Here is a 10,586-nt window from a genome sequence, read left to right as displayed (position 1 = left end):
TGTTATTTGATATGATTATTGTGCCAAAGTGTTTTCGGCGGGGCTACCTTATACGCTTTGTTAGTAAATATGTGGTTTCATAAAAACAAAAAGAGTAAATGTTGAAGTCTTTCTATTGTATTTTGATATTTTCAATTAGCTCATTCTGTTCTTTTCATTGTGAAAGCAATAGTACACAAACATTAAGTGGGTTTTCTAATCAATTTGAAGAAATACTTCTGCATTGTCTGGGGTTACTTTGCCAAGAAACGCGATTGTGTTTACGGAAAATCTGCTCAAGGTGAAAGAATGAGTTGTGAATTAGTGCGGGTGTGAGACAGAGAGGTTATTTTGTGACATTTTTTTGTTTTTTTTGTCTCTCCTTGGATGGCATTGTTTAAAGACAGAAATATGCTTTGAGTGACAGTTACCCTTATTTACTCTGCACAAGTGTAAATGTTGGTTTATGAAGATTTTTTTTTTTTTTTTTTAAATGAAGCAAAGAAAAAACAGGACCATTAATTTCAATCTGTGCATTATCATCATCATCATCACCATTATGTCTTATGCTGAAACAGACCATGACACAGCAATTAGCCAGTTCTGTTTGTGTGATTTGGTAGGAGTTACATGCTCGTGACACTTGACTTGACTGTCTTCATGTTGTGCTAAGCGAAAGAATGCTGCGCTCCTTTCAACCCTTCACACACTTGTTATCAGCCCCTCGGGTGGAACTGTTGTGCTGCTTCAGAAGACAGACAGGATCAATGCCCATGTCTCATTTCCTACACATACATCAGTCTATATTCAAAATCATGTGATTGTTCAGAAAAAAAAAATACAGTTAATGATGGGATGATCATTTTGGAAGGAAAGCAAAATTCCCTTGATTTAAGGCTGCATTCCCGACGTACGATGCACAACCAAAAACTAGCACGATTTATCTTATAACTGCACTCCGAAGAATTGGATTGATAATCCTTGTGCATACTTTTAATCCAAAAGCGCTCATCTGCTGATCAGAGGAAAACAATCTCTAGGTTATGTAATGTCAACCTGTTTGCTTTTAGCACAATCATTGATGATGAGCAGGAGCAGGAGGCTGCTTGATCTACAGCACGGTTTTAAAAGCACACTAAGCCGGTTGTGATCTAATGTAATGATAGTTCAACGCAAACTGCACTGATGTATTCAGCAGTTCTGACAACAAACAGAATCTTCTAAGACATTTTAGATCATTAAAAAAAATCTACTCATCAAACCGATTCAATCAAGATATATTGTACAACCAACATAGCTCATAATTGTAGTCTGTTGGGACCATTTCTCAGTGAAATTGGGTCACATCCCATTTTAACCCGGAATTAGTTTTCTTCTATCTTTCCAGTTTTCTAGAATGCAGTAATAGCAGTGACGTGCAGTGAGCTCTAGGCTTGGGTAGGCAGGCAGTCGTAAATTGAAACATACACACCAATTACAAATGTGTGTGTCGGCAGGCGAGTGTACAACATATCCTAGGGTGACCCTATTTTAACCGGGAAAAAAAGGACACTTAGGCCTAACTAATACTTAAAAATTATACTGTTTACTCCAAGATGCTGTACATTCGAACTATTTTAATGCATGCCTACTGTGTATTGATAGAAACAAAAATTACTTGACAAAAAAAAGCTAAAGCTCTGAGTCACTGTTGTAGCCGAGGACAACATTCCAACGCTAACTGATGTACGCAAATGTTTGTCTGCCCGTCGCGATAAACACGGTGCAGTGCACTCCGCCTCCCATTTGCCTCACAACGAAAACCGGACAATTTTATTCATTAATAAAAACCCGTCCGGACGCCCGGAAAGGATGTAATAAAGTGGACATCTCCCAGTAAAACAGTCTAATTCCTTGCAAAATCAAGCTAGCAATAGCTGACACGACGAGGAGAGGTAGGACTCAGACGCAGGATAAAGGTAGGCCACAAAGGCAACAGATTTATTGCCGGTCAGCAGCTGTCTCCTCTCACACTGAGAGGAGAAAGGGGGGTCAAAAAGTGGAGAACTAAAAACGCTCCACTGGGGAGGAAAAAACAGGCAAAAGGTACAGGGGACAACAAAAGGCGCTCCGCTAGGGAGGAAACAAGGCTCAAGGCACAAGGGGTAACTAAGGGCGCTCCGCTGTGGAGGATAAGGCACAAAAACAAGGCAAAACAACAAGGCAACAGGAACAAGGACTCGAGGACTGTGGGACGCTTCCATGCACTAACTGTGTGTGACACTTCGGCAACGGAGGGGAGAATGCAGGTGGCTTTTATTGTCTTGGTTGATTGGTGGCAGGTGGACATGATCATGGGCGGGGACCGGTAATTAGTGAACTGCAGGAAGGGCAAGTGACCTGGGGTGCGAAGGGAATCAGAAATTCAAAATAAAACAGGAAACATGGATAACAAAATAAAAGCATGGCCTGTCACGCAGGTGGCGGCGTGACAGTACCCCCCCCTCAATGGCCGGCTCCTGACGGCCATCCGACCCATAGAGTCCAAAAACAAGGGCGGGCGGAAGGGGGCACGGAGGTGGGAACACGGCTCACCCCTCCGTCCCAGACAAAAGGGCAGTCCAGGAGGGCGACCATGAAGCCAGACAAGGGGCCGTTCAGGATGTTCCCGATAGAAGAGTCCGCGGGCGGACTTGACGTGACTTGGCGAGGCGTAGCAGACGTGGCGTGGCAAGCTTGGCAGACTTGACGAGGCGTGGCAGGCTTGGCAAACGTGGCAGAATTGGCGTGACAGGCTTGGCAGACTTGGCGAAACGTGGCAGAATTGGCGTGACAGGCTTGGCAGACTTGGCGAAACGTGGCAGAATTGGCGTGACAGGCTTGGCAGACTTGGCGAAACGTGGCAGAATTGGCGTGACAGGCTTGGCAGACTTGGCGAAACGTGGCAGAATTGGCGTGACAGGCTTGGCAGACTTGGCGAAACGTGGTAGGCTTGGCAGGTGTGGCAGGCTTGGCTGACTTGGCGTGGCAGACATGACGAGGCGTGGCAGGCTTGGCGTGGACGGCTTTGGCGTGGACGGCTTTGGCGTGGACGGCTTTGGCGTGGACGGCTTTGGCGTGGACGGCTTTGGCGTGGACGGCTTTGGCTTGGTCGGCTTTGGCTTGGTCGGCGTGATGCAGAGACTTGGCGTGACCTGATGCAGAGACTTGGCGTGACATGATGCAGAGACTTGGTGTGGCTCAGGGTCTTGGAGATGCGCCCAGCGAGACTCGGGGGCTTGAGGCGGTGACTGGCGAGGTTCAGGAGCGAGAGACTCAAGGGTGACCAGGTTGACTGCGGCTGAGGATGCACTGGTCGCTGATTGGTCCAAAACGTGATCCCTACAATCTTTTCCCCAATCCAGTATATTCCCGGAGTTCCAGTCAATTCGGGGGTTGTGTTGACGTAGCCAAGGGTGTCCCAGAACCAAAGTGGGTGACGAAGCTTGGATTACGTGGAAACGGAGATTTTCGATATGTTGTCCAATTCGTACTTCCAGGGGTTCGGTGATGTGGGTGATGCTGAAGAGCTCCTTGCCATTCAGGGCTCTGGCCTGGATGATCCGGGGAAGGGGTTCGGTGGTGGCTCGTACTTGCTTAACGAGGCCCCAGTCCATGAGGCTCTCGTCGGAACCGGAGTCGATGAGTGCTGGCATGTCAATGGTCATAGCATGGTGGCGTATCTGGGCTTGCGTGATTCTTTGTGTCTTAGCAGGTCGGGGTGACGAGGAACTCACCGGTGCACCTCTTTTCATGGTGCAAGTTCCCACCAGATGACCAAGTTCACCACAGTAGAAGCAGCGGCCTTCTTGGCGGCGACGCTGTCGCTCCTCGGTGGTTAACTGGGCCCGACCAAGCTGCATGGGTTCCTCCTCGACGTTAGGCACTTCCCTTGGCGCTGGTCGGGGAGGCATGATGAGCTGTGGCATTTCTGTTTCCATTGGCGGTGAAAAGGGGGTTGGTTCCACCCTTCTATGGTGCCCGCTGGACTTGGTCAACTCTCGTCGGCGATGATCAGCACGAATCGCTAGGGAGATCAGAGCATCCAAGTTGGTTGGAAGGTCCACGGGAATCAGGAGTTCTTGTATGGCGGGTGAGAGTCCTTTCAGAAAGTGGTCCTGTAACGCTGTGGAGTTCCAGCCACTGTTTGTGGCCAAGGTGCGAAAGCGGATTGCGTAATCGCTGACGGGTTCTTTGCCTTGTTGGAGCCGGCTCAATGCTCGTGCCTTCTCTCGGTCATTGTTGTCGGGATCAAAGACCTGGCGCAAGGCGGCTTGAAAATCCTGTACATTTTGGCAGACCGGGGAGCCCCTGGCCCATTCCGCGGTTGCCCAGGTCTTGGCTCGTCCAGTCAGGTGGGACACCATGAAGGCTACCCGGGACCGAGCTGTGGAAAATGCCTGTGGTGAGTGTTCAAAATGGATGTCACACTCCGTGAGAAAAGTCTGACATTGTCCAGGTTCACCGGAGTATCGTTCTGGGGAGGCCAGTCTCAATCCTACCCCGGTGAATGACGTGGTCGGGACAGAGAGTTCGGGGAGGGGTAGCTGTCCGGTGGAGGCTGGAGCTCGACGCCGCGATTGGCTCACCAGTCCTTGGACCTGGCTCGACAGCTCCTTCAGCTCCGAAATCACGGCTTGCTGAACCTTTTCCTGGTTGGCAAGCCGGAGCTCAAGGCTCTGCAGCGCAGCCTCGACCTTTCCTGCTGGGTCCATGCTGGCCGAAGTGTACTGACACGACGAGGAGAGGTAGGACTCAGACGCAGGATAAAGGTAGGCCACAAAGGCAACAGATTTATTGCCGGTCAGCAGCTGTCTCCTCTCACACTGAGAGGAGAAAGGGGGGTCAAAAAGTGGAGAACTAAAAACGCTCCACTGGGGAGGAAAAAACAGGCAAAAGGTACAGGGGACAACAAAAGGCGCTCCGCTAGGGAGGAAACAAGGCTCAAGGCACAAGGGGTAACTAAGGGCGCTCCGCTGTGGAGGATAAGGCACAAAAACAAGGCAAAACAACAAGGCAACAGGAACAAGGACTCGAGGACTGTGGGACGCTTCCATGCACTAACTGTGTGTGACACTTCGGCAACGGAGGGGAGAATGCAGGTGGCTTTTATTGTCTTGGTTGATTGGTGGCAGGTGGACATGATCATGGGCGGGGACCGGTAATTAGTGAACTGCAGGAAGGGCAAGTGACCTGGGGTGCGAAGGGAATCAGAAATTCAAAATAAAACAGGAAACATGGATAACAAAATAAAAGCATGGCCTGTCACGCAGGTGGCGGCGTGACAATAGCAATGTCAAACATCATGTAAAGTGAAACCATCCACAAAGCCAGTATTTCCTTTATGTAGCATTCTTTGTGAAAAGTACGAATAATTCTCAATCCCTTACTTTGCTGAAGATCCGGTAGCTAAGGCGTTGGGCTCCCATCTTTCAAAAAATGACGTTTTTCCTCAAAAGAAAGGCGTGAAAATAGTTTTAGATTTTCCAGAGTGGCGTCATCTTACCGGCGTACTGTGCACTAAGTGTGTTTTGAATTCACGAATGCACTGTACGAACGTATGTTCGCATAGGAATAATACAGCTACGTAAAAAGGCTGCGTAGCAATCTGCCAATTTGCGTAAAGGACTTTTCTACTGGCAAACTGACTACGCATGCGCAAACACACACCGCTATTCAGAAAGGGCTGCTGAAGGCGTCAGAGGCGTGTGCCTTCAGTAGGAGAATTTTGCAACATTTTTGCCTGCAGGCCAGAAGAAGTCGTGAGTCCATTTTAATTGAGCTATGAAAATCGCCAGATGTCACTTTCAAATCTATATAGGTAGTGTAGGCTATGTGAAATGCAAAAATAATTTAAATCAATAGAAGAAGCCAATTAATTTTTGTTTCATTTCAGTCTTGGTCAGGCAGTGCCTACCTTGCCTGTCCTGACCGCACGTCACTGAGTAATAGACCTCATGAACTGCTTCCCACGATGTTTCAAAAAAGATGCATAGGGTGTTTATGTTCAAGCAGTATTTCAATAAGATTGACCTAAGAATCTTTGTGTGCAGACAGATGCAGAAAGACATTTGATAGGAAGTGCAAGGAAAAGATGGAACACACAAAGACTTAGCAGTGTTGTCCTGAATATTAAGTAGGTTGAAGGCTGCGTACATGTTTGCTGAGTGAAGACAGAAGCTGAGTGCAATCCAGGGCAGAGGTGGCAAAGCTTTTCTTAAATATGCCAACCACGATATTTTTGTATTTTGTGTGTACTGCTGCTGACAAATTAGTTTGCATTTTAGTTGTAGGTTTTACCAAGTGTATATATTCAGCAATTAGAATCTTTTATACTTTATGGATTTATGAGAGGCAAAGTGAAGGTTACTGTTTTAGCTTTTTCACATACATTCCTAGTATTTACATTCAGCATGGTTACCGCTAGCCCATACAGCTATATGGAAATTTATGAAGCTTTCCTCAACACCCGAAGATTGGTAACATACCTGAAAAAGACATTTTTTTGGGGGGGGTGGCCTAAAACAAAAACAGAACAAAAAAAAAACAAAAAAACAATGAATCTAGATCTTACGACAGTGAAACATTCCCTCTGCGAAAGCAATCTGAGGCCACGCCCCAGCTAACGAGTGCCAGCTCAGGTTCCACCATCAACCACAGTACAAGAGCTCGCTGGTGACACTGTTAGCAAGGCTTCAATGGTCTGAGTAAATCCACTTCCCTTTTTGTAAGTTAATCTGCTGTCTGACTGTGTGACTGCACAGTTGGATAATGGCCACCAAACCCACAATGCAACGCAAACCACTTGATGGCTTGAGTCTGCTAGTTAGCCATTACTAGCTTCCATGCGTTTTTGCCTCGGAGTGAAGGACATGATGTCCATAATTTCCCACCAAATTTTCAAATGTGGACTCGTCACACCACAGCACACTTTTCGTTAAGTCCATCTCTAATTAAATCAGGCCCAAGAGAAGCTGGTGGCGTTTCTGGGTGTTGATAGGAGTTTCGCTTTGCTGCATAGTGGACTTTTTAATGCAGTGCAACCTGAGGGGTCAAAGGTCACGGGCTTTCATTGTTGGTTTTCGGCCTTGCCACTTATGTATAAAAATTTTTTGAGAGTCTGAGAATCTTTTAAAAATATTAGATGATGACATCCTTAAATTCTTTGCAAGTGTAACTCTTCCTATTCCAGCTTTTTTGGTACATGTTGGAGGCATAAAAAAAAAAGAAAAGAAAAAAAAGACGATTTGCATAAAAAACAAAGTTTATCATGTTTATCCACATCATCAAATAGATGCTAAATAGTTGTTTCTTTGAGCACAAACATAACCTCCAGTTATTGTTGAGCTTTCAGTTGTGATGAGATTCTCGTTCTTTGATGGTGGAGCTACCAATAAGAATATGAATGTTGCCTTTAGAAAGTGATGTTTACACGTTCCTGCTCACTGGTGCGTTTCAACTTCATCACAGGTAGTCAAGGCGTTCATTTCGACAAGCTTTCTTGTGTATTTCTTTTATTTTCTGCAACACTAACACGGGGATGTGAACAGAGAGCAGCAAAGCACATCTTCATTTGAATAAAGTGGCAGTTATGTTTCAATCTTTGCAATGTACCAAGCAGTTAGTTTGGGATAATAGTTGGTTACTTGAAGAAATACAGAGTCGTTCTGAATACTAATTGTGCAAAAAGTAATTGCATACATTCAGCACTGGACCAAAATGACTGTTACTGAAATAAATGGTAATAATAATAATAACCGCTCTCTGCTAATTGATGTTCAGAAAGCACATCAAGCGTCAAGTGCGTATCCTCAGACTCTGGCGTTCTTTTAATCTTTGTGTTCTTAAAATGAAGTTACCCACACGGTGCCAATTTTCAACAACCCTACCACCCATTTAAAGTGCTATGTTCCTTACGCTGAAATTTTGAAGTCATTGGAGCAAGACTTACAAACAATCTGCTGTGGGGGAAAAAAAAAAAAAAAAAAGTCATGTACTTGATGTATTTTCAGAAGCGATTAACTTGTACATGTATAAAAACTATTGAAATCTATTGTTTATTTAAGGAAATCTTGTATTGTTTATTCGCCATCTGCCATTTGATATTCTGAGGATTCATTTTTAGGAATGCTCTTTTAAGCTTTGTCATTTTGATTGTTTGTGTTTTTGATGACGGAAATGTAGAATGTAAATTGATGCTATATGTCTGTGACACTGCAAGATGGATTTATATTTAAATACTGTATTTAGTTATTTATTTCATATATCCCCTCGGATTTGTGAAGTGTGAAATGTTGAGATTATGGTCATAGCTGTATGAAAATTACAGTATATTTCTAAGTGGCTTTGTAGAGCAGGGAATTGATTCGCACTGGTCTGAGTGAGTGAGCTGTGAGCTTCAACCATATTTGACATTTTTAGAGCCTAACTTGCTTTAGATTGTTCTAGAATACAACAAACTGACATGAAGCGGTTTTCTCCGAGAATAAAGTGTCCTCACATTGTGCCATTGTTTTGAGTCTCTGCATTTCTGCACAGCTCAGTAACACACATGTTGAGTCAAAGCACTTGGCCTGTCCAAAATATTCCCCCAACCAAAATTAAAGAATGTTTTTATTCCTCTTTTTTTCCAGACCTAGAATGATGTTCCTTATAAAACAATAACTCTACACTCTTTTAATATTTTCAACAGCCATAGAAGCAAGTTACCTACTGTATAACTACAACAAAGTTTTGTTTGTGGAGTGTCCAGTAGTTTGAATGTATTGTTTGACTTCATTTTCAAACGTGAAAAAAAAAAAACAGGTCTCTTTTGTAAATGCCATTTAGCCAATATTAGAACAAGCTTGATGAGATAAAATGCCTTTTTACTTCCAGATGAGTACCGTATTTTCCGCACTGTAAGGCGCACCTCATTATAAGGCTCACCTTCAATGAATGACATATTTTAAAACTTTTTCCATATATAAGGCGCTACAGTAGAGGCTGGGGTTACGTTATGCATCCATTAGATGGTGCTGCGCTAAAGGGAATGTCAACAAAACAGTCAGATAGGTCAGTCAAACTTTATTAATAGATTACAAACCAGCTTTCTGACAACTCCATTCACTCCCAAAATGAATAAACAGCTGTTTTATTATTTTCTCTCAGGTAAATTATTAGTATTAGCTAGCGATCCAAGATGGTGGGATCTCCTGTTGCGGCTCAATATTGATCCATATATAAGGCGCACTGGATTATAAGGCGCATGGTCAGCTTTTGAAAAAATTGAAGGCTTTTAGGTGTGCCTTATAGTGCGGAAAATACAGTAATTATTGAAGCCAAACAGTATATTTTCAAAACACCCTTTACCATGTTTGTGTGGACCTTGGCAACCGTTGTTTACCCACATGGCAGCTTCACCTAGCACAGTTCTCTGAGCAGTGGCCCGATCTTTTTTGCACAACACAGCACTATCACGTGATCCCGTATTTTGATGGAGCGTCGAAGCCACGGTCCAACGAGACCTAGATGAGCGTCCAGTTGGTATCGTCCCCAAGTTCGGCAACTCAGCCACAGCATCCACTGCCGGAGTCTAGCCAGCAGCCGCCATTTCCAAGTGAGCAAGCAAGGTGAAGCCGGCCACCATAAAGTTTGTTAATTCGCGCCGGGGTGGCAACTTTAGATTCCGAACATGGAGCACTTCTGTATTTAGTGTGTGCCCACTTGCACAATCTGAAACCTCAGTGCCTGCTTTCAGTAATTCTTGCTGCAGATGTTTTGCAGTCACTTGTGGGTTTTTGACCACTTGCTTGCTCAGGAAATTGGTGGAAGCTACTGATAGTTTCCCCTTTGTCAGTTATGTGTCAGGATGAAGGGAAGTATGACGTCATCAAGAACGACAACCTCAGATTAATATCCATAGCTGACGTTTTGACTATCCAGTATAAAATGAAGAATTTATCATGCAGAAGAAGTAAATAAGTTTACAAATCAATCGATAGGAAAATCATTCATGACAGCATTAATATAAACATTAAGTGGCGTACACGTGCAGTAACATAGCTCGATAGGCCAACTTGCGTATTGTTATTCTTTCAGTTATAAGCATCAATGCGCAATAAAGGTTCTGCTAAAACCACATACGATATTCATATAGGCTACAGTATTTGTGTGTAGAAAGTAAGTCATGGCAGCATCGTAAACATGAGAGGTACTCTTTTGCACAAAGAAATACGGCCTTCTATATAGTGTGAACAGTATTCTGAAATGCGTAGGCTGATCGGAGGTAAGTGATTGTGAAAGCACTTCATCTAAATGAGGACGTAACACAAGGGTGAAGTGGCTGCTCCCACATGCTCATGAAATGAAATTGCTTTGCACCATTGTGGTGCTACGGATTTTGGTGGACATACAGTACAGTAGTAAGAACAAACACTAACACTCTACTAGCATCAGCTTGTCAAGTAGAACTTAAGCAGGATGAAAACATAAATGATAGATTATTAAATGGATGCTAATCAAGCTATCCTTTTTTCAGAAATTAATTTTCTCTGCAACAGTGGAACATTTGCAGTTAAGCCCAATGCTGTGCCTTCTACAAGATGCTG

General features: G+C 44.3%; 1 long non-coding RNA gene across 1 annotated transcript in view; it reads right to left on the bottom strand.

Moving 5' to 3' along the window:
- Nucleotides 1-5,707, bottom strand: part of LOC144032874 (uncharacterized) — a 53,354-nt gene extending 47,647 nt beyond the window's left edge. Inside the window, exon 1 of the long non-coding RNA XR_013287816.1 lies at nt 5,388-5,707. This is a non-coding gene — a long non-coding RNA (uncharacterized LOC144032874). The remainder of the gene's footprint in view (nt 1-5,387) is intronic.
- Between the last annotated feature and the right edge of the window lie 4,879 nt (nt 5,708-10,586).

The sequence above is a fragment of the Festucalex cinctus genome, chromosome 13 (assembly GCF_051991245.1).
Source record: "Festucalex cinctus isolate MCC-2025b chromosome 13, RoL_Fcin_1.0, whole genome shotgun sequence".
Taxonomy (NCBI): domain Eukaryota; kingdom Metazoa; phylum Chordata; class Actinopteri; order Syngnathiformes; family Syngnathidae; genus Festucalex; species Festucalex cinctus.
Note: the sequence above shows the minus strand (reverse complement) of the source record. Positions and strands in the feature narration are given on the sequence as shown.